The sequence below is a fragment of the Macaca mulatta genome, chromosome 17, assembly GCF_049350105.2.
Source record: "Macaca mulatta isolate MMU2019108-1 chromosome 17, T2T-MMU8v2.0, whole genome shotgun sequence".
NCBI lineage: Eukaryota > Metazoa > Chordata > Mammalia > Primates > Cercopithecidae > Macaca > Macaca mulatta.
Window position 1 is genome coordinate 104063107 of NC_133422.1, and position 24378 is coordinate 104087484.

General features: G+C 41.5%; 1 long non-coding RNA gene across 1 annotated transcript; it reads left to right on the forward strand.

Moving 5' to 3' along the window:
* The first annotated feature begins 3202 nt into the window (after positions 1–3202).
* On the forward strand, positions 3203–16343 carry LOC144336361 (uncharacterized). Its single transcript, XR_013408065.1, has 5 exons — positions 3203–3498; positions 7487–7525; positions 11173–11240; positions 11733–11763; positions 14024–16343. It is a non-coding gene; the product is annotated as an uncharacterized LOC144336361 (long non-coding RNA).
* Positions 16344–24378: the final 8035 nt, after the last annotated feature.

Consider the following 24378-nt stretch of genomic DNA (forward strand, 5'->3'; position numbering starts at 1 on the left):
TTGCTCTAATTAGGGGCATATCACAAACACTTCTGAAACTTTAGAAAAGGATTCGAGGTGGTATGTGATGAGGCACCAAGTGAGTCTAAGAGACGACCTGCACTCAAGAGCCCAGAGGTGGGGGACATCGGCACCGGAGCGTATAGGACGGAATGGACTGATGAGTGTCAGGGAGAAGGCTAGAACTGAGCTCTGCTTTTCAGAATGGACACGGGGGAGGAGCCTTGTAGATGAAAGGTCATCTTGAACAGAGGAGATAATATGAGCCAAAGAACAGGGTTCAGGAACAAAGCAAAGTGGACTTCCTTGTCAGAGGAAAACCACCATGGTGAGACCTAGGTAGAAGCTGGAGGTAGACTGCAGTCAGAGTTTGGTAGGTTAGGAAGACCGAAGAGTAAAGGATTGATAACAGCAACATTTTTAGGAATGATTGACCCCAAAGCCATACTAGATGAAAAAAAAAAAAGAAGGCAAATCTGTCAGTCTAAAAGCCAAGAAAATAAATAATCCGATGTGAAGTGATAAGATATGACAGCTATGAAAATAGAAACACACAGATGTGAGAAATATGGCAGTTCATGGAGAGGAGGAATCAAATATTCAACTCCATGTTGTTGAACGTGTATGAGTTGGAAAGTGTTGCTGTCATTGCCAGAAATAGGGAAATCTGGGGCGGGAGCTAATTTTAGTAGAAAAGGGAGTTTGGTTTTAACTGTATTAAACTTAAGCATGAATCCACAATGGTTCCACATTGGATCACAGCTTTTATTTTTCCAAAGGAAATGTTATAGTCTAAGGCAAGGGGAGGCAAACTACAGCCTGCAGGCCAATCCTGCTGGCTGAATGTTTTATAAATAAAGTTTTATTGGAGCACACCTTGCCCCTTCATGAACATGTGGCCTCTGGCTGCTTTTTCACTACAACAGCAGTATTGAGTGTTTGTGAGAGAGATCATCATAGCCCACAAGGCTAAAATATTTACTATCTGGCCATTTACAGAAAAAAACAGCTGCAGATCTTTAGTTAAAGTTACAGAGGGATGAAACCAGCAGGAAAGATTTGAGGTTTTTGAAAAACATCCTCAGACAAGACTTGACTTCCTGAGATGAAGTGTGTGGGATACCACAGAGCAGAGGACTGAACGGTCCTCCTACGGCCAGCGTTTCACAAAATGGGAAAAATCCTGGGATGAAACAGCTCGATCTGGCATGCTGCAGGCAACTACCATCATGCAAGAAGAGAAAAGAACCCGAGGTCAAGAGAAGGCCTTACCAATGTGTGTCCTGGGAGCGCTATTTCCAGAGGGTGATATTCAGAATGTATACAGGTCCTGTCTCCTCCATGCAGGATTCCTGGAGAATTCCGTGGCTGGAGACAAGGGCCGGCGGCCTCTCATAGGTGTGTTAGTGCTTGATGAAGTTGTACAAATGGCGAAGAGAAGAGTCAGAGGGCAGCTTTGGGTGATCTTTTGCTAGAGACACATGAGACGGGAGTGTGTGTCTGAAGAAGGGCTTATCTCCAGGGGCTGTGAATGGATCAAGGAGGCGGCAAACACAGGACTCGGATAAAACTCTGGAAAACACCCCTGAGTGTCACTTCCTGTCCTAATCAGTTTACCTAAAAGGTCCTCTTCTCCCCTCCTCCACCTTTCCCCAAGTGCCACTTAGCCTTCAGACTCTGCTTGCCTACACTTCTGCAGGAAGGGTTTCTCTGTCCCCAGGTGAGGTTAGGCCTTTCTAGCATAATAATAACTAACACTCAGAGATTACTTACTGTGTCTGGACCTGTTCTGAGAATTTCATGTGAATTCATTTAGTCTGGCCTTCCAAAATGCTGTGAAATGTTTACCGATAGTATACCCTTTCAACAGATGGGCAAACTGAGGCACAAAGAAGTTAGGCGATTGATCCATAGTCACAGATCTAGGAAGGAGTACAGCCAAGTTTCAAAAGGCCACGTCCAAAACTCTCTGCATTTGTCTTTAGTACTTGTATAATGTCTGTCTTTGCTGCTAGACCTTAACCCCCATAAGAGTAAAGACTGCATCAGCTCTAGTCCTCATTGATCCCCGAGCACCTAGAACATTTCCTGGCACAAAGCAGATGCTCAGTGTAATGCAGAAAGATGTGTAGAGTGAATTGACAATACCTTGACATACTTAGGTAAGGAAAATCAAACCAAACAACAACAACAACAACAAAAAGTGTGGACCCATATGTCTATTGGTCAATACCCAATGCATAATTCATAATGTGAATTTGAGACTATAATTTAGGGTGGTATATGCAATCCTACAAATTACTTTGAGCTTTGGCCTGGTGGGATTTATGACTAGAAAATGGTGGCAGAAGAGTTTGCACTGTTAAATAGAAGCAGGTTTCCCAAGTGTTATGAGTTGAATTGTGTCCCCCCAAAAGTAATGTTGAAACCTTTAAACTCCCAGCACCTGTCAATGTGACCTAAATGGAAACAGTATCTTTGCAGATGTAATCAGGTTAAGAAGAGGGCATTACAATGAGTCTGAACCCAACAGGACTGGTGTCCTTATAGGTAGAAGAGAGGGAGATGATATAGAAGAGCAATGGCATGGGAGGGCAGAGGCAGAATTGGGGAGCTGCAGCTGCAAGCCCAGGAAGGGAGGAGGCAGGGAAGGACTCTAATCAGTCCCAGAGGGGCATGGCCCCCTTGGCACTCTGATTTGAGGCTCCTGGCCCCCAGAACCCAGTTCATGGTACTTACGGCAACCCTAGGAGACACAAGCACTGAGGGAGAAGATGGAGCTGTGATTTTGGAAAACTCGCAAGCTGGAGGGTTGAGCAAGTTGGTCAGGATCTCGGTGAAGATGTATGGTTATATTAACTTGGAAGAGAGTGCATCACAAATCACTTACTGGAAGAAGAAAAAAGGAAAGTTTGACGCAGTGATCCTGGTTTACCTGTAAACCACACGGAAGCAAGATGGAGGAATGACTGGAGACCAACTCCCCACCTGCCAGGCTGAATCCAGAGTATTTAGCCAGTTACCGGCTCATCATGCTGATCATTTGTCTCTCAGGTTTTGGAAAAAGCATTGATGTTGACTGCTGGTTGATCAAGGGGAAGAAATAGGTTCTTTGGGCAGCAGCAACCAAGAAAACAAAGGCTTCCCAAAGTCACACATGCAACCGGGCACTATCAGAGCTGTTGGAAAGTTTCCAAGGACAGGGAGGCTGATCCCATGAAATGAGGCTGGACAGGAAGTCCTCCCAACAAGGTTCTCATGCAAATGAAGAAGAGTGGGAAGTGCCCGAAGACAGGAGGCTGCCTGCCAGCGACTCCATGGGCTTAAGCTGTTTGCAGTTCATGTGTGTAATTTTTAAAGCTAGACCCTGAAGATGAGTACAAGAGAGAAAGACAGGGCTCCAAAAATACTGCCACAGGCTCAAGTTCCAAAGTGCTGGAGTTACAAAAGGATAAAGGAAAACACAAAGGACTTTGTAGCCAAAGAAGAACCAGAAAGGTAAAACAGAAAGCAGGAAAGAGCATGGGCTCTGGAGCTGGCCGTATCTGTGTTTGGATCTTGGCTCTGTCCTTTACTTCCTGGTGAACTTGGGTGGCTTTCGAGCCTGCATACACCTCGACTTGACTGTGGTTTTCATTTGTAAAATGTTGATGATCCGTGGGCCTACCTCAGAGGTTTGACGTGAATTAAATATGTTTGGTGGAGTGCGTGGACTGTAGCGAGAATGCATCACATATTTGCTCTTATCACGATTATTAACTAGAATAATGAAGAGCATAGTGTAAGAGTATTTAAGGAAGGGAGGCATACATGTAAAAAGTAAGCTACAAAATAGTATAAGAGTGTGGTTACACACACACACACACACACACTTTAAAAAGAAATACACCAAAATGGTAATTTTAAAACACTTGACTGGTAAGTAAAAATAAACTGGAACACAATCAAAGGAGAACAATCGTATCTCCTGAGGAGCAGCTCAAAATGAGTCTATTTGCCATGGAGAGAAGTAGACTTGGAGAAATTTTCAAGGAGTTATTCTGGTTTTGTAGGGTTGCACCGGCGACATCTAGAATCAATGGGTTGAAGTTATATATGGCATAAATTTCAGATCAGTGAGGTCAGTATCATTTGATGCTTATCTGAGCTTTCAGAAGGAGGAATACTTTATCAAATGAGTTGTTTATGCCCTGGGCCCTGCACTGGACGAGTTACATGCATTCTCTTATTTAAAGGTTCTCTCCAACAGGAAGAGTCCTAGGGAACTGGAGACGTCGCAAAGGAATGTCGTAAGGAGAATTCAAGCCTAAAACAGTGATAAATCACAGCATCTACAACATCTTTTTAAAACTCATGGGCTTTGGCCTCCATGTTCTAGCCTCGGCAGGACAGAAGGGGGGCAAGAGCAGTATCTGGTAGGGGGTCAAGAGTCTGGGCTCATAGTGGACGCCAAGCAGAAGAGTGACCTCATGGGGACCGCGCCTGGGTTCATGTGCCAACTGGAGAGCCTGTTCCTATGGCAGGGCCATAACGTAAAGCAGCGGGTGCTTCCTTTCGGAAAGCTCACCTACAGCTCCTGCAGACCTGAACTCTTAGGAGGGAAAAAGGAAGGGAGTATAGGTTCTGGTAATTAAAGAAACAAAATGGATTATTCTGAAACATAAGGGCTTTAGAGGACATGTGGGTTCATATTTTATGTCTTTCTATTTCTTTATTCCCTTTGCTTTCTAGGCTTCAACCATATATCTTGCCCTCACATCCAAAAGCTCCAGAGTTGATATGTTTTGTTGCTGTTTGTTGCTTGTTGTCCACAGATCTTGAGGCATGGGCCACAGTACTGGGGATAAGGAAGGTGTAGGAAGAAATAGCCAGAGTAGTTCCTTCTCTCCTCTTCCCAATGGCAGGGCTGAGAAACCATTTCTCAAGCATTTTTATTGCCTGGGACAGCTTGAAAGCACTGTCATTACCTGGGCCCATTTCTCTTCTGTTTTCATGGTAATTTCTGTAAGTCACTGAGGAAGCCCACATTCTGATTGGTCCACAGATTTCCTTATTGCAATCATTTATTTGCCTACACTATAGGCTTAATTCTCCCTCTTTTGTACCAAGAGAGGTGCTAAAAATCCTATCAATATCACAATTGACTCCTAAGCTGAGGAAGAAAGTTATTTTCCTATGCGATGTGTAAAGTGATCCTCAATATAATCCCTAAAGTTGAACTTCAGAAATGTTTCGTGCTGCAGCAAAATTAGTGGAAAATATTTGCATAATCTTCCAAGAACACGTGGGTCTTGGGATGGCCACATGCATTTGACTATCTACATTCCTGCACATCTGTGGGGAGAAAAATTTTCTTTTTAAAAATATGGAGTCATACATTTGTTCTTAGGCTACTCCAAAGATGTAACAACGGGTTTTGTATTTATTTTTTCAAAATGGGTTTGACAGTCTTTCTGCCTACTGATTGTCATGGCTAATTGCTCTTTCATTTGCATGAGAAGAGAAAATGTAAGAGAGGGACTGTGATGGCCCATTACAGCGGCTTCTGGGAGTGAATGTGTATACAATAATCTACTGAATGGAGCACAGAATGAAAGCAACACATAAGAATTCAAACAGTACATTTTAATGATGGGTGCATATATATTACCAACTTGGGGGTGCAGACATGGCACCTGCTACTCTAGCTTCACTCAAAGTGTTAAATGAAAACCTCCCCAAAATTAAGTCAGCTGTCTTATGACTGACATTTAATTTTGAAAGATGTGATTTTCCTCAGTATTTCCTGTGCTCTTTATGAACCTGTTTATCAAATGTATAGAATACTTTTGTTTATGATAGCTTATGATTAATCATTCACCAAGGACACGAGTCCTTTGTACCTATTATTGTCAAGCATTTGTTTGGACTGTGTTTGACCCTTTGTACCGAAGTGGTCTGTGTTGGAACCTTTTGAAAACAGTCTACCAGGCTGAGTGTGCTCATGTCACTTACTGAAATCTCATGGCTCTGTCACTGTGACATCCTATTACCTGGGAGAGACCAAAATTACAATTTTAGTCACAATATCAAACCCATTGTTACGCCAGGATAAATAGATTCATAACCAGTTAGTTGTAAGTATTCTAGAGAGAAATTTTAAAAAACATTTTAAGAAATGCATAGCCGTTTTGTGACCAGAGTTACATTAATAGCATGCCTCTTTGAAAAAAAAAAGAAAAGAAAAGAAAACAAGAGCAATCTAGCGTCAGATCTGTACTCTGCTTTGTGGGACAATCAAAGTCCTTCCCAAAACACACCTCAAGGGAGTATATCCATATATCTGATTACTTAGTGACCAGAGAATCTCAGCTACCAAAACAACAGCACAGGTCAAAAGGAAGAACAGTATGAGTTACTGCTTCTTGTTTAATCATTCACTATTTGGACACCTCTTCGATGAGTAACCACCTCAGTTTTAATCTCTTCTCATTCACTCATTCAGTCAACAGACATTTACTATAAGGTTGCTATGCATGAAGTACCTTGCAAATATCAATCTGGGTGGTTGATGACCTCCAAGAATTGATAATCTAGCACTGGGCACAAACATGCCCACAGTTAACCTCAAAACAAAGTTGTAAATGCGCATGCCACATGTCTGATACAGATAATAAATGTTAGTAGTTCAGGGCAAGGATAGATACTTACAGTGTTCAGAAGCCATTGTACAGAAATAAGTAGATTTGATATTAAGGAATGGCTAGTAAGATTTTCAGGGGAAAAAAAAATGCCAAGAAGAGCAAATGAAGGCAGTAACATCAGATGGTCAAGAATTAATTTAGAGAGTTTGGCTAGACAGAAGAGTTCATGAACAGGATTAGTTGGAGATTTGATTGAGAATGAAGTTGAAGGTCTCTCATTTTACTTTGAGGTATGATGAGCTGTCAAAGAATGGAGAGGGCATGCTGTGTTATGAAGCAAAACTAGAATACCTGTTTAAACTCAAGAAGGGTTAACAGTTTAATACCATCATTCTCAGCAAAGTAACACAAGAAGAAAAAATCAAACACTGCATGTTCTCACTCATAAGTGGGAGTTGAACAATGAGAACACATGAACACAGGGAGGGGAGCATCATACACTGGGGCCTGTGGGGGACTGGAGAAGGGATAGGATTAGGAGATACACCTAATGTAAATGATGAGCTGATGGGTGCAGCAAACCAACATGGCACTTGTATACCTATGTAATAAACTTGCATGTTGTGCACATGTACCCTAGAACTTAAAGTATAATAATAAACATAAATAAATAAATAAAACATGTGATATTGACCAAAATCGTAACATTTTTATACTTGAACTTAAGAATTTCTCTGTGAGAAATCTGATGTTCTCACTTGTTATGTGATCTTAGACTGTGCAAATCCACGCAAAAAAATCAATAAGAAACTCTCAAAACCTTTAAAGTAAATTAATCTGTCTTGCCATTTCTGCCCTCTCAGGTTCTGAGCACTGATTTCATCAAGCCAATGGAGGCAACAGTAAGTATGAATCCAGTCTCCGTGTGTTGGTTATTTCAGAGAAAGTTCAATGATAATGACCTTCATGTTCTTTAAATAAGCAAATTGTCAGATGCAAATAACTATCACCCAAATCAGTACATGAAATAAGTGAAGCCTCACAATGTTTGCTTTTTGCCAAAATACACTAAAAAATGGACAGTGACCCAAATGACATTTGACATTCCTTTGACAAAGGAATCTCAATCAATAAAGGGTATGATAATATTCAGTAACAGCATTCCACTCGGCTCCCTTTACCCTCTGCAAACAATATACATTCCCAAAGTGTTATCCTATTGGGGAAAATATAATACACACAGGCACACCCACACAAACACACACAGAAACACACACATGTACATAGGCACATATACATAGAATACTGGGTTAATGAAGCTTATGAGAGAAAACCAATCATTATAGACTAAGGAAAAGCCCTGTGCTGTCTCAATACTTTTTTATTCCTATAAAAGTATTTCACAGTCACATGAGGTAACTAAGAACTAGGTTTCACTCCAAAATAATTACTTTTCAGGAAGCATTGTCCTCATTTTTGGTTCAGAGGATTATTACGTCGTGTCATGTCTTATTGTTAAAAGTTCTTAACATTACTGATTATAGATTTAGGTAACAAATGAATCCTTTGGGATGCATTCCGTACACAAACCAAACCACAAATATTTTTAGATATTTCATTTGTTAAGAATGCTTCAAAATTTCAATGCTTATACTGGAAATGAAGGAAGAAGCAAACTTTAGAACTAGGGAGAGGGACAGCTCTGAAATCCACATTTATATACTCTGCATTGATCCATTCATATATGTATAACTTCAGACATTTGTTCATGAAACATATATCAAGCATCAACTGCATTCCAGAATGGGTTGTCCTTTAAAATTGTCTTAACTCAGAGTAATAGTATATTTTTTTTATTGCTGGTTGAAGGGGCTCCCCAAAAAGGCACAGCTTTAAGATGATAATGCATTTAATCCGCCCGTAACTAGCACATAGTCTATGCCCAACAAAATACAAAGGCAAATAAGAAATGTTCCCTCAGATAACTTGCTCGGCTGGATCTCATATCCAAACCAGAATCTCGTATTATGTAACTCCATAAGCTTCTGTATTTATCATCACTGGAATGTGTTTAAATAAGACCATCTGTGAAAGTATTGCAAAAACATATCTATTATCATTCTGATTCATTTATAGATGATTTTCTTCAGATGTTTGAAAACAAAGTTTCAACACATGTGAAAAAAAATCACTTCTTACTGCTTAGTTGTCTTTGTTTATCTTAAAAATTGGTTTTATTTCATCTAAAGGCCAAACGCATCCCAAAACAACTAGTTGTATAGTGATCATTTACAGAAATTAATCAGGACAAGGCTTGAATTATCTAAAAGAGCTAAGAAAGGTTTATATATCAATTTATTGAAATATAATTCATCTTTTGTAAAATGCATCTTTAAAGGGTATAATTCAGTGATTTTTAGTTTCTTCACCTAACTCTAAAACCACTGACACTATCTTTTATCATCCCAAAATAAAGCACGTTAGCAGTCCCTCTTCACTTTCTCCAAAGCTTCCCCAAAGCCCTTGGCCTCCACTACTCAACTTTCTGTGTCTACGGATTTACCTGTTATGAACATTTCCTATAAATAGAATTATATAATATGTGGCCCATTAATACTGCTTCTTTCACTTAGCATAGTGCTTTCAAGGTTCATCTGTGTTAAGGCATGGATCAGAACCTCATTCTTTCTATAAAATGTCAAATAATATTCCATTGCACAGACATACCACATTTTGTTTATTCACCCATCTGTTGATGAACGTTTGGATTGTTTCCAATTTAGCTATTCTGAATAAAGCTGATAAGAATATTCGTGTACAAGATTTTGTGCAGACGTAAGTTTTCAATTCTCTTGGGTCTATATTTAGGAGTAGAATTACTGGGTCTTATGTTAACTCTATGCTTGACATTTTGAGGAACTGTCAAACTGTTTTTCAATGTGGTTGCCCTAGTTTACATTCCCACCAGCAAAGTAGGAGGGTTCCAATTTCCCCACATCCTCACCAACACTTGTTTCAGAAAGATTTCTATACTGGCATGTGAATAAAATGTCTTAATTTCTAAGAATAGAATCAATTCATTTCAAAGAATATAATAAAAGCACAATATGCCAATCTTATTTATGGGGAGATTAAAATAGTATCATTTTTCATCCTGACAGTTTCTCAAATCCCTGCACCAGGATTCTAGGAAGAGAATCTCTTGCAGCCCTTGTATATTCTCCCTGTGGCACAGTAATTCTTAAACTTTCCCTGGTGCAGGAAGGAGCGTCATTTGGGGGTCTTCAGTGAACATCTCTCCTGCAGATAAAGAATATAGTGTCCAAGCTGTGAGCAATCAAGTGACATGTGTTCCTTAGGGCTGCAAGGTTGGAGAGCTTTTATTTGATTCCCATCTCATGGAGGTTATTTATGTATCCTAACTGGAATTTTGACTCTTGTTATGATTACTATGTATCTTTTATGAAGCCTATGCTCAGTCATTTGATAAATTTTATAGTGTTAATGACCAACTATTTCCCTTAGACGTATTCCTTAGGGAAAATTAAGATGCATAGCATGCTTCAAGATGATGGCCAAGAAAAACCAACTCAACGAGCCTTCAAGAATTCATTATCTGAATATCATGTTCAAAGTAGGCACCTTTTTTAAGTTAGGACAATTATTAATGATTCATGAATACTTGAAATTCTATCAAAAGTCTATGATATGAGAATTTACAGTGTGCTTTGGGGAAAGAACTCAGCCTTACTCATTCTAGAGCTAGTGTAAGTGAACAACCACAAAATGTAATAACTTTAGACACGAGTATGTGTGAATGCATGTTGCATCTTAGGAGATTAGGTTGAGTCCTAGGTAAGTTATGTTGGCATGCATACATCGCACACTGCTGTTTGAAGCTGTTAAATCACACACACATTCTCATGTTATTGGACTAAACCATCCATAATTCTTACTCCCAGCACACTGCTGTCATGAAGTGCTTGGCAGGTCCTGGAGTGGTTAGTCCCTCAAAATGTACTCTGGGTATTGAGTCGATGTCATGAACCATTGTTGATGGATTTTATTTGATGGACAGAATAAGAGGTAAATAGAAGTAGGTTTTATTCTATCTCTAGAGACCTCTAGTCTCTTCTGCTTTTAGCATGAGGACATTGTTGCTAGTCTTGGCTTCCAAGATCTTCACAATATATGGCCAAGATCTTTACAGTACTGGCCATGATCTTTACAGTAGATGCAATGAAACTAGCAATGTACTTTCTTACTTGCTAAGGGCACTATAGATCACCACTCTGTCTGGTTGTGAGATCACAACAATAATCACCACATTGCCTCAAGTACACTGTTAAAACTTGGAGAATGCTTAGACATGGCTTCAACTTGTCCAGGATGCCTTCTAGATACAAATCAAATCAAGAAAGGCCATGTGTCCCTGCTCTGTGAAGGCTCCAGGTGGAATTGCCTGCCCCACTCCACCTTTAAGATTTCCAGGACAGTGTCTTCACTTCCTTCAGTGCCCCCCTGTTTACATGTCCATCTCTCTCTTTAGAAGGTGAGTTGGAGAGGAAGTATCAGGTCTCGATCATCTTTATATCCCGAGGGCTTACCGTGCAATAGGTAAATGATAAATGTGTAACTGTGGATCACCATCATCCCCAAATTCCTTGCAAAAGAAAAATTCTGTTTACACTTTCACTGCAATGCATCATCAACTTTGTTAGTTTTTTATGCAGATGATAATAGTATGCCCTTCATAAGACTGTTTGTTTAGAGGGATAAATTTTGTGTGTGTGTGTGTGTGTGTGTGTGTGTGTGTGTGTGTGTGTAAACTGCCTGGCACTTAATGAATATTAATAATTGCTTTTAGTTCAAGAAAATAATCTATGTAGATTAATGATGGTTCTACTAAATTTGTCAAATGGAGTTCCCTAATATTACATAGAAAGTGTTAAAAATTCAAACATATTTACCTTGCCCATAAGCTCAAATGATTTTAATTTAAGCTGAACAGTCAGCTTATAAAAATAAATTATTAGTTTAGTTAGTAATCAAAGTTCAAACAAATCCGTAATCATGAAGAGTCTAATCATTTGTTTTTGTTCTTCGTAGCTACAGACATCAGCAAACTCGAGAGAAGAAGGTTTGTTCTGGGAGATTCCACATATGACCTGTTTATATGTAATTATATTATTTATTACTCAAGTATTTGTCTTGTGCTGTCTAAATTATAAGCTACTCAACTGTTTGCCTTGAGTGAGATGTGCATGCTAAAGCCTCTCAATAAATATTAATTGAATGAGTAATTGAAAAAAAACCCTGAATGTCTTTTTACTTAAATCCAAGCCTTTGCTAAGTTTTCACTTTCTTGATCACACAATCACTTACAATTCACAAATGAAAAAGTATGATAAATGGTGAATCACTTTTCATTTTAAATTCCACTTTAAATTTTGTTCCTAGCACAAACATCACAGATTTTATATGGTTTATGTATTTAACTTTCAACTAAATCTAGAAAGTGATCTTAGCAAATCCCTGAGTTTCCCTTTCCAGGACTCTCTAATTCTGTCTGTTCATTTAACCTGGTTTGATTGGAATCATGCATTCTTCCCTCTGCCTGACTCAGGTGACCAGTGAGGTGACCAGTGGCTATGAATGGAAAAGTAGATGACGCTCCATTCCGGGGAGATTTGACTTAGTGCCCTTTTTTTTTTTTTTTTTTTTTTTTTTTTTTAAGATCTAGTTCAAAAGTAGTCAAGTAGAAAAATGGGTGCATTCTTGCTTTTCATTCCCAAACTACTGACATTCATGATTGAACTCTGTAGCATAAGACTTAAATCACTGTTGGGGCTACAAAGAAAAAAAACAGAGGATTGGCCGGGGCAAAGCCACGCATTGGCTTCTGCCACCCACGGGCACCTCAGGGTTGAAATCTACACTTATGAGCCCCACTCAAGGGCCATTTCCTCCTTGATGGAAACTCTGTTTCTCTCTCTGGCTGGTTATAATGATGTTGTGAGCACAGATCGAGACCTCCACTTAAATAAAAACAAATCTACATGTGGAGAGGTCTTATTAAAAAAAATGAACTCAAAACTTCAAAAATGAATATATTTCTCTAGCCAATTTTATATTTGATAAGAGGGTTATTCAAATTTGGCATAATGAGAACATTTATGATGCGGGAACATTTCAAAACAAGTGTGTTTTGTTTATTTTCTTTTCAAATGGAAGAAAATCTAGGAAAAGGTGGCTAGTTGCTGAATCCCACAAATGAAGGGAGAATAGAGGTTTTCTTTTGGAGACAGAGGAAGAAAAGTGATTTTTTTATTAGCATACTTTGAAAACAACTTGAAACTGGAAGTGTTTTTCATGCTTTTAGCAGGTCCAGGCCCAAAGTAAACGATTCTAATGAAATAGTACAGGACATAGTATAGTGGATAAATGACATGTTTCACGGGTGAAGCATTCAGGAAAACAGTTTAATGTATCATTTTGCTACAGGTTCTCCGGCAGCCGACAGCCCTCCCCATCTCCATCCCTGCACCATCCCCGCACACTATTTATGTATTTTCATTTGCATGAACCTACTCTGAAGTTTTGCCCGGTTGATTTTTCAAGTTAATGATAGGGCACTTGGGGAAAGATTAATGTTAGGAATGCAGAGGTTCAGCAAATTGTTGAAGAGTTTCACCATACAATTAATCTCTCTTTGCCACATTACAAAAGTGCAAGGGATGGATGCAGGGAAGTGGTAATGATGCTGCTATCACAGGTCTCTAAGAGCCGGGGGAGTCAGCTATAAAGATGATGGGAAGACGACTTTCTGCTCTCAGAAGGATTTATATATCATCCCCTGTCCCCTGTGCCATCCATCCTTGCCAAGTGACCGTGGTACCCCTTTGCTGTTTCCCATTCAGCTGTCACTGACTGGATGAGAGTCCTCTAAGGAGCACTACGGAGAGCAGAGACACCATCTCAGTTAAGACGACCGCCAAGCCCCCCAGTCCATGGATGCCCCTAATATCATCTCTTCATTTCCAGCTTTCTCATCATTCTGTTGCTGACAATTCCATTTCTGCAATGTGCTCTGTGAATTAAGTATCTCTGCCCTCCAAGGCAGTATTTTGTCAGAGACGAGGGTGATGTTCAATATAGTTAACTGGTATGTCCCAGAAACAGATCTATGAGAAAGGACACAGTTTCCAGCTAAATCCTTCTTAATCTCTTAGTTACTGGGTCTTCAGGTTCTGGGGTGCCTAGAGAGGAAGAGGGATGCTGAGACCGCGGAAGTTGGGAGAGCGCCAGGTACTTGGGGCCGTGCTAAAAGTGCTTCAATACTGCATCAGCCTTGGAAGTAGCAAAATCTGTTGTTGGTCTTCTCTGCTTCTCTTTTCCAGCCTCTCAACTGAGCATATCCAGCTCCGGACCTTGAGGCATCTCAGTAAAATGTTAACCCAGATACGTCCCCTCTCCTGGAATAGGCTTGACAGAGACTGGTCACGACGTCCTCCTTCCCCCAGCCCAGAGGACTGGGAGGTCTCTTGCTCACTGGGTCCCCTGAACAAGGAAGGCAGTGCTCCCTCAAATCACAGAAGCTTTCCATCCCCAGCTGTGCCCAGCCAGCACCCTCACTGCTTCAGATGTGCCATGGGCTGTGGGCTGGCAGCTTGAAGACATGCCTTGGGATTATCAAGCCCAAATATGAACATTGCTTTCTGAAAGGAGAACATCAACAATTTTTCCCCTCTAACTCCAGATACATAGTAATTCTGGAAGAAAAGTATAACATTCAGAGGGGAAGCCACCTTGTTCTCAGGATGGGCAGGAGCTGAGTGGGGCTGAGTCCCTGGGGAAGGTATTGCCACACCAGCCCTCTCAAGAGGAGCAGATCACAGCTGACAGGGCAGGAGAAGCAGGGGACCTGGACCCCCAGAAGTAAGGCGGGATCCAGGGAGAAGGAACTTAAAGATAGCTGGAGCTTCCTCTTAAAAACGGGGCTTCTCGTTCTCTATGACAGGCAGAGAGATCTGTTATAAACATTTGGACAGTGGCTTTCAAGCACAGTTTTTGAACAGTACATCTCCTCTCATATGAATTTGAGGACTGCCTCTATCACTAAGGGTGGACCTTTGAGATTTTGAGCAGCTATCAGACTTGATTTCTTTAAATCCCTTTGTCATCCCATCTGAGATTTTGGTGAGACAAATATCTGACTCTGTTAGTCTTTTTGCGCTGCTACAACCAAACACCAGAGGCTGGGTAATTTATGAGTAATAAAAATCTATGTCATGGTTCTGGAGCTGGAAAATCTGAGATCAAGGCACCTGCAGGTTTGTGGCTGGTGAGGACTCACTTCTGCCTCCAAGATGGCGCTGTGAACTCTGTGTCCTGACATGGCCAAAAGGATGCAAGGGCAGAGATGGTCCTGAGCTAGCTCCCTCCAGTCCTCATGACTTAATCACTTCCCCCAAAGGCCCCATCTCCTAATACCACCACTCTGGGGATTAAGTCTCAATGGGAATTTTGGTGGGGACACCATCATTCAAACCATAGTAGACTCAAACAAACAAAACTTACAGACTCTTGCTGGACTGTGACTAGTTCAGATGTCCTTGGTCTCATTTATAACTTCATATATGTGTGAGGATCTTAGTTCTGGGACGAAATCGCACTGTGAACTCTACCGCCATGCCAGGACCCCAGTGAGCCGGCAGCCCCTCCCAGTGCCTCTCCGCCAGACCACCCAGCTCTGCACAGGTGGACGGCCTGACACGGTGTGTGGCATCAGTCAATGTGTGTGTTTATGTCTGTGCCTGCATGTTTAAATCTCAGGCTTGAGAGCTTGGAGGATCCCTGGGAGGGCCTTTCACTCCATTCCTCTACCTGCACAGCCCAGAAAGAAATCTATTTAGAAAATTCAAAAACCTCTTTGTTGATGCAAGGAAGAAAAAGTCATAACTTCTCTTACTTTATCCTCTCCTCATCTTTGTGGTTGAGAGGTGATTCATTCATCATTCCACCCTTGGGGTGCGGAGCGTGCCTAACGCAGAGGCCTCGGCCACACCCCAGTCGAAGAAGAGAGGGTCAGACACAGCGTAGCTATGGCCATTATCTTTTCCATAAAAGTACTCCTGTTAGAGTCTCAGGGTGGAAGTATCTTCAGTGCCTTTTTGTTTTTATTTGCTGCCAAGGCTATAAGTAAATATTGTCACGGTGGTGTGGTCAGAAGCCCCAACTCCACCCGTCCCATGTCTCATAGCTATATAGACTTGGAAGCTGGAAAGCTTTCGACGGATCCTCACAGCTACCCAGAGGATTGGCCTTAGCATCCTACAGAGGTGGCGCCAAGGTCCCAGACCAGCAGGCACATTGTTTTCAACTGTACAGCTTGTGACCTACCTTTCTCTTGGTTCCCATGACAACTTCTGTGGCAAGGAAAAGTGAGAAACTATAGCTGACCCTTCAATAACAGGGTTGACTCACATGTGAATTTTCCTCCGTGAATGCCACCCCTGAAACAACAAGACCTCTTCCCGCTCCTCAGCCTGCTCCCCACGAAGAAGATGAGAATGGAGACCTTTACGATGACCCACTTCCACTGAATAAGTGGTAAATATATTTTCTCTTCCTTATGGTTTTCATGGTAACATTTTTTTTTCTCTAGGTTACTTTATTGTAAGAATACAGTATATAATACATGTAATAAATACAAATATGTGTAATCAGCTCTTTATGCTATCAGTGTGGCTTCTGGTGAACAGTAGGCTGCTGCTCACAGTTTTGGGGGAGTCAAAACTCTACTTAGATTTTCTACTGTGTGGAGGTCAGTGCCCCAACCCCTGTGTTGTTCCAAGGTTAACTGCACTGTCCATTACAAAAATGAGGTCCTGTCACTTTTCGCCTCTAAAACTCACTCAATGTTTAGGGTGCTAAGTACATCTTTCTAAGCAGTGTAAAAAGATGAAGGGCCCTTCCATTAACCCATGTGCTGGGAATCTCAGTTTCTTCCTCCTCAGCCACACTTCCTGCTGAAGTACAGCTCTGTCCTTAACAGTCCTGGAGAAAGGGCCCTCCCCATGAAGCTGCCCATCCCTGGCTTCTGCCAGCCACAGCTGATCGCATCCTGTGTTGAAATACAGAGGCTGAGGCCATGAGAGCTGTGAAGTCAGAGATAATCCTCATTGTTGGTGGATTCCTTATCTGCCAATCTTCAGACTCCCTGCATTTGCGTGGAGCCCCCAACATCAATACCCTTAGTGCCGCCTTGACCCTATGAGGGTGTGCACAGAGCAACAAAACATTTAGCCACTGGCTGCTCATGATCTCACCTGAAGTCAAACAGAGCAACAACCTGGCTTCTTGTTTCATTGGTCATCCTATATAAATAAGTGCCTTTTGCTTTTACAGTCCATTTCATACCACATTTTTTGTATTTTTGTGCTTTTTGTTGGTGATTTCGCTGTTTAGAACGGCCACCAAGTGTAGTAATGAAGTGCTGCCTAATGTTCCTGCATTCAGGAACGCAGTGATGTGGCTGATGGAGAATGGATATGAGTTAGAGGAGCTTGGTTCAAGAGTGAGTGACAGCTCTGCTGGCCGTGAGCTCAGTACTTATGAATCAGTGAATATGTATTAAATATGGTGTTGTGAAACAGAAACACACATAAAGCAAGTTTATTACTTACCAGGTAATGAAAATCTTGTGACTGGAGGTTCACAGGAAGGTACCCTTCTATTTTCCCTGGAAGCAGTGATTTAGTATTCACTAATTTAGAATTCCTGGCAACTTTATAGAAGATAACTACTGTGAGGAATGAGAATCAACTAGAAACTGGTCAAGCCAGGTAGAAGCAAGGAATCCTGACCCGCAGAGAGGGCTAGAGTCTAGATGTTTACGCTCAGAATCCTGACCCGCAGAGTCTAGAGTCTAGATGTTTACACTCACAGATGACTGGAGGTGAGAGCCTTGGAGGCGGGGGAACCACGGCATGGACAGAAACACTTCCGGATCACCTTCCTGTTCCCATGCTGCCCCACTGGGCCTCCCGCAGCAGTTCCTGTGAGATTCCACATCTAACGGCACATCCGCATGGACTCTAGCAAGCATGGCTGCTTCTCTGCTCCTTGGACCTACATTTCTGTTGACTAGAACCACCCCGACATTACTACTAAACACCTCCTAAGATCTCCAACTTCAACTATGAATAAAATGCAAATATCTATCAGAAATAACAGTTATTCTCATCCTTAGCACTAATAAAATGGGAGAGAAATTAAGCAGATTAAGTTTAGATCCTGATCAATGATGTAACCACCTTTTCCCTATCCTCTTGAATTTCTAGTTACCTTGAATTTCCTTTGAATAACTTCTACTTTTTCTTTTTTGTAAAACAAAAAGCCAGGGGGCAGGGGAGGGCGGGGGTTAGAAAGCATTTAAAGTTTCTCTATAGCCTTCTACTAAAGAAATATCTTCTCTCTCTCATGCTTGATCTTGGTGAAAGAACTGACCAAGTTGACCTTTCTCAGGCAGGGCATGTTGATTCAAAGAGTCAAAGGTCACCCAACATCAGAGCTAATCGATAGCCTTTTGATTCCGTGGTTTTACAAGAAATATAAACTTAATCAGCTTTGCAAAGCTATTTTCATTTCCTTGCTCTTCAGGATAATTTGTGCCTAGTGCTAAAGATCAAAGTAAAGCAGAAAAGATCCAGAAAATCTAACATGCTTCCTTATTTATTTACCTGCTTTGACTAAAGAAGCAATAATTACTACAATTTACAGAATGACCACGCTGTGCCAACTACTTCACATACATTGTTGATAATGCGCTTGACAATCTTGCAAGGTTGTTGTCATGAACACCAATTTAGTCAGAAAAGAACAGGTTTCACACAAATTAGATGAGTGGACGAACGTCACATAGAGGCAAAGCTGGGATTAAAACACATAACTGTTTAACTTCAGAGTTGTAGTGTTTTCACCTGTGTCCATTCATGGAGAAGAGGAATCAAGAACGTGCAGGGGCGTCATTTCCACAAACCGAAACAACAGACATGACGTGTCACACAGGCCTACCAAGGGTTCCCAACCCAACCTTGTAGACTGGCACAGAAAACAGCACACTGGTCTGCCCATTCTCAATGACATTCATCATCCCAATGACATGGATGTCTTCACCCTAATAGCCGGAGGGCCAAATCCTAAGCCTTGGCACCACTGGGCTGTGACTGGCCTGACCTGAGCCCAGTCCCAAAAGGCATCTGTGTCGCTCACCAGCTCTCTCCCCTCTCTGGAAGATGATTTCATTTCCAAAAGGCAGTTGCTTTTATGGACATGAAAGGAGGAATCTGAAACATCCAGTTTTACAATCTCTAACTTGTAGTTGGCTGAATTGTAGTAAATAGGGGCAAATCTTACTTGTTTTTAAGAATAAATATGTTAGGCCGGGCGCGGTGGCTCAAGCCTGTAATCCCAGCACTTTGGGAGACCGAGGCGGGCGGATCACAAGGTCAGGAGATCGAGACCACAGTGAAACCCCGTCTCTACTAAAAATACAAAAAATTAGCCGGGCGCGGTGGCAGGCGCCTGTAGTCCTAGCTACTCAGGAGGCTGAGGCAGGAGAATGGCGTGAACCCAGGAGGCGGAGCTTGCAGTGAGCTGAGATCGCGCCACTGCACTCCAGCCTGGGCAACAGCGTGAGACTCCGTCTCAAAAAAAAAAAAAAAAAAAGAATAAATATGTTATACCTTATACACACTCAAAAGCACATGGCTCAAATTATGTGCAAGGTACATGCAGGAGAGCACATGCAGCTGGAAATATTTGACCCCACAGTGAATTTAGCATATTTGGTTCAGAGCACTTCTGTTACAAATACATAAAGTGTTTATGTAACCCATTGATTGCTATTATGGCGCCAATAAAACCCAACAAATGGCAGAATTTTTTATACAAACTAGCTGATGTTCATGCATCACATCTTTATCCATGGTATCCCTTCAGTCCGGTGTTTTTGGAAGTTCTTCTCTGCCTTTAGTTTCAGGAATTGCATGTGTGTTTTGTGATCAGTGTGAAAATGAGAAAAACTAAATGATATCATTCTCTTAGGGAAAAAAAATCAAATGAGAGTAAATATATACATGTAAGTTCTAACTAAAACCTATTCAAATTTTGTCAAATTTGACTTTGAACTACAGACAGTCACACATGTGTAAAAATGGTTCTTACAAAGCAATGTGACTAGGTACCCTTACTCACTTCTGCCATCAAATAGACATCAGGTCCAGAGCCTTCTCTGCTCTGTCTTCAGAAACTGTCAACACCTGTACTCTTCATAAGACTCGGGCCAGGTAGGCAAGCCACGTGCTTCCTGCACTCAGATTCCTTTGTCACCCAGAATATTAGGGACTTCCTCAGCGTCCCCAGATAGTCACTTCACTCTGTCCTTCATCTTTCAACAAAATACAATGTCGTAAAGCAATTGTGCCAATAGTTTTCTAGAATTGCTCTGACTGCAATTTGAGCTTTAGTCTCTAAACTTGATATTGCAAAACCTCCCTTACTGATACAGCTCAACCCTCTATTCTTAACTGTCCACACCAATTTCTACTGCCCTTAGGCAATAAAGAGCTGTTTTACATGAAAAGTACTCAAAGTTCCTACCCTGAAGATAGTAACTGCTATGGGCCTGTACTGCTTACCACGTACCATTCAAGCTGGAAAAGATTGTGGCCACTTTTTCCCCCCAACACTCTCTTTTTGATTTTTATTTCTAGAATGGCCATTAAAAAAAAAAAAAAAAAAAAAAACAAAACTTATTTTAGATTCAGGGCTACATGTGAAAGTTTGTTATATAGATAAACTTGTGTTATGGGTGGGGTTGTTGTACAGATTATTTTGTCCCCCTGGTACTAAGCTTAGTACCAAACAGTTATTTTTTCTGCTCCTCTCCCTCCTCCTCCCACCCTCTACCCTCAGGTTGGCCCCCATGTCTGTCGTTCCCCTCTTTGTGTCCATGTGTTCTCATCATTTAGCTCTCACATATAAGTGAGAACATGGGATATTTTGTTTTCTGTTTCTGCATTAGTTTGCTAAGGATAATGACCTCCAGCTTCATCCGTGTTCCTGCAAAGGACATGATCTCATTCTTTTTAATGGCTGCATAGTATTCCATGATGTATATGTCCACATTTTCTTTAGGCAGTCTACCACTGATGGGTATTTAAGTGGATTTCACGTATTTGCTCTTGCGAATAGAACTGGAGGCATCCCCCTAAATCTCTCCTATCATCTGTCAGGAAAGGGGTGGATGCACACATACATCTTGGGGTGCTCTGTCCCCAGGATGAGGGCAGCAGAGCTGGCTACACAGAAACATTCCCTCCATTCTGTGACTTCCTCCCCTCGACTGTTAAGGCTGAGGGCCACCCATAACCCACGCACATTCATGTGTTTTGGCTCACGTGATTGTGTAAATTACAATATTTGAACTGTTCCCAAATTCTACAAAGGAGAGAAAGTGTGAAAAATTATGGCTGCAAAATAAGTAAGTAGTTTGAAGCAAACCCTACGTATTTCTCTGGTTTTACGTAGGCAGATAAAATATGGTGGTTCTTTATAAACCTTGCTAAATTGGAAGGGCTTGAGAGACCTCAAAAAAAGCTATGGACAAAGTTAGCTCTGCCAAAACGGAATTTTCAATTCCAGGAAAACTGAGGATTTTTAAGATTGAAATTATGATTGAATCATTGCTCTTCAATTCACACATTTATTTGTTTTAGCTTCATTTGTGAAATACAATACCATCTTCCTACTTAATGGCATTATAAAATCATCAGTGAAACCTGGCAAATTTGAATTATCTGTGCACAACTTGTATCTCCAGTAAATAATGGAGGAAGGAGATGTGGAATTCTGAAAGCATCCACAGGGTAATGGAACCAGAAACCATAATCACTAGATGTTTGTGAGGCACAAATCATCCCATAGACAACTTGATTGCTTTTTTGATGGAATTGCAAGATTTACAGATGAAAGCAAGGTAGTTGATGTAATACATTAGAATGATGATTGTAATACACTTGATACAGTGTTGCACAAAATCCCACTTGCAAAACACATTTGTGTACATTAGGACTGTCACCAGAACAAAAACTGAGGACTGACTGCCAATGAATGAGTCGGAACAGGATAATACTGTCTCCTTTGTCCATACATTAAACCCTGACTTATAACAACAAAAACAAATGGCCTCTGATACAGAGTTTAAAACTGTTTAAAAACAAACAGTAGTTAAAAGATTATAATACATGTTGACCTTGTTGAATATCTGAGATTTTCGACAGTTGCACAAAAAAGACTGCTGGACTATGAATCAACATAGCTTTATGAGCAAAAACTAAAAGCTGGGATATAAAGAAGTGTAGTGCACTCTGCCCAAGCTCTGAAGCAGGAGGGTGTAACTGATGTACTGGAGGCGTTCCCTAAAAAGTAACTCACTGTAAAATGTGCTGCATGCTAAGGACATAGAGAGTTATACAGGAAGAAGTAACAGGACTTAGAGGCAGGGAGGGATGTAGGAAAGAAGTCATATTGTGAGTCCGTCATCTATGGACAGATCCAAGTTGCTGTGAATGTGTACGATGGGTGGAAGGTGGCTTCAGAGATCCCTTCCCCATGCAATACACACCCTTTTTATAACGTGCTCATGCAAGTAAATTTTAAACACAAAAGCAAACAAGAACAACATACTGAGAATAGAAATCAAAAGGTACAGCACTTCCTAACAGTGACGTCTGCTACTGAAGAAAAGAGAACAATGCATTTAAAATTCAGACAGAGAATAATCTTCAATTTAGAATTCTAAAATTAGTCAACATATCAAGTACAAGGGAAGAATAATGACATCTGAAGACATGTGAGGGCCTGGGGATGGAATTCAACACAAATGTAATGGGAAAAAAAAAGGAAAGACAGACATTTTTCTCCAGCTAAAATGGTGATATAAGAAAGGAAATATAATTGCAGTATGCCACCTGGCTCTGCAAGGGATAATGGAAATGCACATATGTGCCTGTGTTCCTGATCTATTAACACTGTGATAGAATGTGTTGGCGAGGATGTGATAGAGAAGGTGAGGTGTTGCTTATGGGAGCTCGTTCATGATAGAAGAAAGAAAACAGGTCATGCCTAAGTTAATAAATGATGAGTCGAGATTACAAATACATGGAAGAGGTTAAAAAAAAAAATGGAAACATCCACAAGAGTGAAAAGTGATTGGCCCTAGCAAGTGGGATCAAGGCCTGGGGAGTGTTGGCCTGGGGGTTGCTGGGTTTTGTCATATGCCTTCTTTCTCTTTGATTTTATTTAAACATGCACATATTACCTGGGTAAAAATAAGTATTTAAAACCAACATCATAGCATACCTCAGAAAGCAAACAGAGAGGGAGAGAGGAAGAGAGTCAGAGGAAGAGACAGAGAGAGACAGAGGGAAAGCCATGAGAAAAACACCTGTGGCCGAGGATGTGTGTGTGTAGAGGGCATTGCTGAGTGAAGGGGTTCAGCCACGTGGGCCTGGACACAATACAGCATCTCCAGCATGTGAAGCCCAGATCTAGCCCTCGGACCAGTTGATTCTGATAGACACCAAAGGGGGAACCAACCAGACCTTTAAGCTTTGGATCCTGGACTGCTGGGAAAATACTGGTGTCTGGGTTATTTTTTCCTGTTTTTTTGTTTTGTTTTATTTTGTTTTCCTAGACATACTACCTCTCATGAGCTACTAGTGAAAACAAAAAATAATTGTCATCATGTCACATGCATTGAGTGCTTACTGCATTCCAGATGATGATCTGAGCACTTTACATAAATTCATCCGCTCAGTCATTCCAGCCAACCCCAGAGTGGGTTCTGCAGTCGTGCCCAGCATCGTGGAAGCTGGCGGCCCCCACACGGGGCTGGCGCACTCAACACCCCCCACACACAGCTGACTGCTAATAACTCAGAGATATTCCCTTCTCCCCAGTCACCCTAGACAAAATAAAAACACTTTTCCTGGGAGGCTATTTCCACACCTCCTGGCCCCCACGAGAGGCAGCTGACAACCTGCAGCCTACTAACACTGGGGCACAAAGGCCAGTCTGTGCCACAAGCTGGGATCAACTTTATACAGCGATTGTTCTCCAGAGCTCCCATGGAACCAGGCAGAACGTAGACTCCAGGTGAGACCATGCTTTCACCAGGATGGTCTCGCATCCCTCCCTCCCTTTCTCCTGAGAACATTCCTCAGTGGATCAAACCCATCTCAGGCTCTGCTTCCACAGAACTTGACTTAAAAAGGAGTTTACAGATGAGGAAATCGAGGCACAGAAAAGCCCAACGACTTAACTCTTATGGCCATAACGGCCATAACTCTTATGTGGCAGAGACAGAATGGAACCCAGGCTGTCTTGTGGGAGCCCCACCCAAGAGCTGCTGGAAGCCCTATGAGAATGAGGCCACACAGCAGAGGGCAGAGGTGGGGAGTACAGTGGGGTTCCTGTCCAAGTCCCACGTACCATGAAGACCCCGCTGCTTCCCACCTCTCAGGTGGGCCAATGACACCCAGCCCTAAACTGTCACTTGCCAGTTGCTCCAACTGGGTTTCCCTGACTTGTGACAAAGAATCCTAACACAGGATCCTTGGCATAAACAGGAAAGTTCAGGGGAGACCATTATCTCATTTTAGAGAAAAGATAATGAGTTTGTTCTTAG